Raw genomic sequence first — 6430 nt, 5'->3', positions numbered from 1 at the left:
GTTGGAGCACTCATGATTTTTGGAGGCAAGTTGTTCCACTGACTAATTGTTCTAACTGTCAGAAAATTTATCTCCTTGATTCTAGTTTGCTTCTCTCCTTAATTAGCAACCTAGAACTAATATTTTAAAGCTCTGTGTTTTCTAGCACTTTCTTTTCTTCCCTTCCCTGTGAAAAAGAAAGGGAAAATATATTTCTATCCCAGACAAAGCTATTAATGAATGAAATACTGAGGGGTTTAGACCCACATTGAAAAAAAGTAGCCCTTGGATTATCATGACTTTAAAATAAAATATACAGCTCTCAAAGTTTAGACAGTTAAACTTTAACATGTGCTTTAAATGTTTCTCAAACAACATATGTATAAGCAGGGTAGGCATAGAATGGTGTTCCTGCATTCCATTTCATTATTCAATTGGGTTCAAAGAACCTCCCAGACATCACTATGGGACTTACCTTCACCTCATCAAAAACTTGCAAAGCTACAAGTTTGTACTCAAAGTTGGCATTGAGCTTGGCCAATCTTTAAAAGATCAGTGTAGTCCAAGGAGATTTAGTTCTTTTCCACACCCTACAGTGATGTGTTTTCCTTCTGGCCACAGGAAGGGAGGAAAACATGTCTCTTTGGAAAAATCACTACCTCCATACTTCCAAAATGAGTGGCTGCCTTCACATGTGGCTGTGGGAGCTAATATGGGAAAAACATGGTGATAGGAATAAGTGCAGGAAAGAGGGAAGGTGAAAGGATCTCTGTCTCCTTAGATTTTTTTTCCTTTCCAGCAAGTAAAAAATATAGGTAGGAATTCTGACCTTCTGGGATGCCTTCCAGATCGCTATACTGATTCAAGCTAGGAAAAAAGAAAAAAAAACAAGTGTGGGCTGATGGGAAGTTATTTTCCCTCCATAGCTACAGTAGACATGGCCAATGAAGCACAAGGCTCTGTGTTTGGATAGGACAGGGCTCTCCTGCAGTGGACCTATTAGAGCCATGCAAGTTGTCAAATTTTCTCAGGCTCCTCCTGCTAAAATCAGAATGTTCACTTGGGAAATTGCATTGCATTTTCCAATGGAAAAGATGTCTTCTCTGTCAGATCACTGATCCAGTTTCAGTCTGTCTCAGTCTCAGTCTGACACCAAGATGGAGATTCCATTGGGAGGACATGTCCTCAATATATAGTTAACAGGCCATCTCAATGTTGAGACAGGAAAAGTGTGTAGATGAGACCCCAGTCTTATCCAGAAGAGTCTGACTTGAAATCAAGTATGATCAGAGCTAGATCCAAACCATTCTACACAATGGCAGATCTAGTACTTAGTCTTAGATGCCACTTAGAAAACCAGCTCTGTTTTGTCTTGTATTTTGAGCTCTGTGAAAATATAAACTCTGTAAAATGGATTTCATGCATCTTAACATTAGACTAGCAGTATACTTTGCTTATATTTTACGACAAGGCACTTCAGTGAATCAGATTCATACTATTTTTTTAAATAAAATATACTATAAATCTGTGAGAAGGCTTAAGGTGAGATCACTTATATGAAGGGTATCTGGTAAAGTACATTTTTGTGAGCTTATTTGGTATTCTGTGTGATCTTTTGTGTTGGCAGATGTTGGCTTTAGATCTTTAAAATCTACATTCAATAATATAACCAAAGCAATAAAAGATGTATCAGGTAGGGAATACAGGCCAGTCATATTCATTTCTTTACCATAATCAATTCTGAATCCATATTGACCAAATTTTATCTGGACCCAAGATTTGGTTTGCAAAGAGCAGAAGTTTGGATGAAACAGAGATGCTGGTGTTTTCATGAAGACCACTAACAAAAGAGCACCATGCTCAGTTGGTGATCAGATGCTTTCTATACTGGCATTTCTTTTTTCTTCTTATATTTCTGGGTTTAGAAATGTGGATGAGTTTGAAATCCATTTGATATGAGTCCTGGGTCAATATGGTGGAGAATATTTGTTTATGAGTATGCTTGTTTTATTCTTAAATGTCATAAATACTCTTTGTAGAAAAATGAGCAAAACATGTTACAATATTGGTGCTGTGTGGACCATATACTTTATAGAACTGTTTTTTTCTCCTTGTATTTTAATAAAAGTGGAAGAAAAACAATACATGCTGTCTCTCTCCTTTTTAAAATTATTGTAGGAGATGTGTTTCTGAAGACAAGATGAAAAGTTTTGCAGTAACCTGATTTGGGATGATCCAAAAGTGGTATTATAGATTCATTTAATGTAAATGAAAAAAGAAAATATAAAGTTGGCTGAAGGCCAATTCGTTCAGATTTAATAATCAAGATTGGAGCCATAGTGGGTAAATTGATGTGAGTAGAGGGGGACAGGGCTTTACATGTCTCTATCAAGGGCTAGACGCAGTGTTTCTCAACCTTGGCAACTTTAAGTCCTGTGGACTTCAACTCCCAGAATTCCCCAGCCAGCTTTAAGTCCACAGGACTTAAAGTCACCAAGGTTGAGAAACACTGGGCTAGAGGGACAAGAAGACAGCAGAGGAGATTGGTGATCTTTCAAATATAAATTTGGCTACTCAATCTTTCCTTAGTTTAGTATTATGAGTCTAGGAGTATCAGTAACAACCACTATTGTTTCTATCTATAATGCATTTGGGTTTGATCCCTAAGGCAACATGAATGACCCCAAGGCCTGTGATCATAATGGGAGCAATTACCTAGGCCAGTGATGGCTAACCTTTTTCTCCTTGTGTGCCAAAATCACATATGTGCCAGCCCACACCCATAATGCAATGCACTCTGCACCCTGAACATGTATGCATGATCTCCCTGCACTCCCCCACCCCTCATACATGTGCACAACCCATGCATATCCCCCCCACATGTGTGTGACACCCCCTGGTGCCCTTTTAGGGTCTAGCAGGCCTCCCTCCCTGAAACTAAAAACGGGGCACAGGGGGTGTGCCACACCCACGTGCTTCCCCCACCATCCATACATGCACATGCACCTCCCACATGCATGGCAGAGACCTGAAAATCAGTTGGCCAGCGGAAGGCATGTGCGCATGCATGGTGAAGTTGAACTGGGTGACAGCTCATGTGCCCACAGAGAGGGCTCCATGTGCCAAAGGTTCGCCATCATGGACCTAAACTAAAATTCTGGGTGATACTAGAGCATAAAATGTTGTTGTTGTTATTAAATGGGAAGTTCAGTATCAAATGCTTGGGCTTTCCATGATACATACTGACACCAAGCCCATTACATTTTCAGTATCACTGATTCTGCTGGGAGAGATTTAAGCACATGTTTAATACTCCAATTGCAACCAATAAAGCATAAAATGTTTTAAATTGGTTGAACCATGATATCCAGCACAAGTGACTTTTAAACAACCATGCAGTTTAATCTAGTGGCTTATATGTAATATAGCTATGCTGCACTTTGAATATACTATTCCACCTCCTTCTCTCCTCCCCTCAAATGAAAAAGGTACCAGATTTCTTAATTCAATTAGATGTACTTAAGTATACAAAAATAAATTCCACTGAACTTCCTTACCTTGGCACAAAGACAGAAAATCAAAGGAAGCTTAATACTGAGTACCATCATTCATTATTACTGGAGATGAAGGTTCATGTAAATGAATAAGGAGCAAATAAGAGGATATAAATGCTGCCAACCTACATTAGATGTTCATTAGGATTTTTTTTTCCTGTCAGCTAAATACTTTTGAGAAATCAGGTAGTGATCCTATTGGCCACTAGCTCATTCAGTTAATTTAAGTATGGATCAAATTGATCTTAATATTTTATTCATTGATACATTAATGAATAAAGGAGTAATAGATGGATAAGTATCATCTCTTGCTTTCTTAATAAAACAAATTCTATCGTGTTTTCCCCAAAATAAGACATCTTCTTTTGCCCCATGAAATATGGCCTTGGGCTTATTATAGGGGAGGGCTTATTATTTTCTGGGGCAGGTGAGAAGCGAGGCACGCCTTTTACCTTTCCAGCTCTATCACGTTCCTCGCCATTGTGCTCAAGGAAGTGGCTGGTAAAAAAAACCTTCTCATGAGTTCAATCAAACATATTAAAATCGTGAGAAGGGTTTTTTTTTTAACCAGGGGCTTCCCTGAATACAACTGAGAGTCAAGCTGTTCCCTCAGAAACAAACATCAAGTGCAAGGAAAAAAACTGTCTACAGTAAAAAAAAAAAGAACAATTAACCCTTCCTCAGCTGAGGCTGGTTCCAGATTTCCCTGTGAACCGGGGTGAGGGCAAAGCAAAGGACATAAAATTCTTCTGCCAAGATGGCTTATCTTTTAAATTGGACTCTATAAATTGGTCTGATGGTTTGATTGAAACTTCAAGGAGCCTAGGTTTGTTTCAGAGATCTGTCTAAAACTAAGGTGTGAATGTATCAATCTATCAACTTACTCTGTTAGTTTGTCCTACATTTGCCTTCAGTTGCTTGACCACACAGCACCTCTACAGAACAGATAACTGGCCCACTAATATTAGTTTTAGAAGTTGGATGCATAAATAGCTTGATTAAAGCCCTTCAACTCCACCTCATGGATATAGGATTCCACAGGATGTCAAATTATGTCAGCATGGGAGAAGATGTATCATAGCTGATTTTTTAGCACTAAGCTCTTATTTAAATGAAGACTTTCTAAAGTTTGAGGCATGGGGCTTATAAACCCCATCACAATTTAATGTCTCATCAGTTTATCATGCACAGGATCATATTCATTGTGTTCTCTTGAACACAGTGAACAAATGAAATAATATTTTTGGCTTTTTATACTTGACTTAAAATTTACTGTCTCAAATACTATATTTTGATGTTTGGGATTGATGTGCTATGCTCCATGGGGTTGCAAAGAGTCTGACACAAAAAAAGCATACTATATTTTGATTCACAAAAGTGAGTCTTTTGAATCTTTACAGTGCAATATAATATATTTTGAAAGTGTACCAATTTTACATGCATCTATTCATTCAGCCAAACTGTATGGCCACCAATCTTGCAAATCTGACCAGGAAAGCTTCCATAAGATTAAAAACCTTCAGTACAAAAATTTTGTAATCCCAGTGCTTCTGATAAATGCTTAAATCTGCACTTCTATTTAAGTCACTCTTTTTGGAGTTGCAAGAGGAAAAACACTTTGGTTACTGGAAATATAAGGGGCTGTATTCACTTCTCCTGTGATTAAGAGATTCCTTTTCTTTTCAAGACTGTGGGTGTAGAACAGCCTTCACACTGCTCCTACCTATGTATTGTTAGCTGATTGATTGAAGACTCCAGCAAACCTGCAGTTTTTATAAAATAATTTGCTTTTATTAATACAAGCTTCTACAGCCTTCCTGACTCTATGACCCAAGGAAGCCACTCCTCTTTCATATCTCTGCAAGTCATCAAAACACAAAGCAATACTTATGACCATTCTTTCCCCTTTTTTATTGATAAACCAAATATTACCAAGTAGCATTTCAGCATCTCTTTTGGTGTCTCCAGCTTCTATTCTTTCTTCACATAACTGCCAACGGATTGCAGAGTCCCCAACTCAAGTTTGCACCCTGAGGAGCAGAATAAGAAAAATGGGGCAGGTGCTCAATCCCTCAAGTTCTCTGTTCAGCTGCACTGAGCTAGTTCAAACACCAATATGTATTCACAATATGTATAAACTATTCCAAATATGTATAAACTGGTCTCTTGCCATATACAATAAATACATAGAAAGCATATGCAATCCTCCTAACAATTACAAATACAATACAAATCTCCTTCACAAGGCAAAACTCAAGATCGGTGCCCCACAGTTGGTTAACCAGGCCAAAGACTCATTGGAATAGAATTACACTGAGTTATGTCCAAAACATTAGCAAAGTAGTGGGCATTCAGTTCTGGGAGAAGATACTCTATAAATCTTGCCATCTCAGCCATATCTAGGTACTACAATAGGATAGGGGGAGTTACAAAAGGCCCTCTGTGAATGACTGGTCCAGAAGAGCAGATCTGACATTGATGAAGTATTCTCTGATATATCCTAATGCCGTACTTTTTAGAGTTGTCTGGATAATAGCCAGCTTTTTGAACTGTGTCTAGAAACCCATGCAATGACTTTAATATATGTATAATTTACTGGTAGGTTATTCCACCAGGATACTGGCTGCCATATTTATCCCAGCTGTAGCTTCCAGGTTGTCTCTGAAGGTAACTTGGCATAGACCAGATTCCAGAGGTTCAGATGGTAAGATTAACTTTATCCTTGTTTTTTAGTTTTTAAATGGATATGCAGTACCAAGCAAGATAGAATCCAGCAATTGGCTTTTTAAATACAATGCCGTATATACTTTTAATAGTAGCAGCCAGCTAGAATTTCTCCATTTTTAAAAAACATTAGAACTGGGCAAAGCAAAAGTCAGATAACTAGATTATGTTTC

This window comes from Thamnophis elegans, chromosome 1 (genome assembly GCF_009769535.1).
Source record: "Thamnophis elegans isolate rThaEle1 chromosome 1, rThaEle1.pri, whole genome shotgun sequence".
In the NCBI taxonomy this organism is placed as follows: Eukaryota; Metazoa; Chordata; class Lepidosauria; order Squamata; family Colubridae; genus Thamnophis; species Thamnophis elegans.
This window is presented reverse-complemented; position numbering follows the sequence as displayed.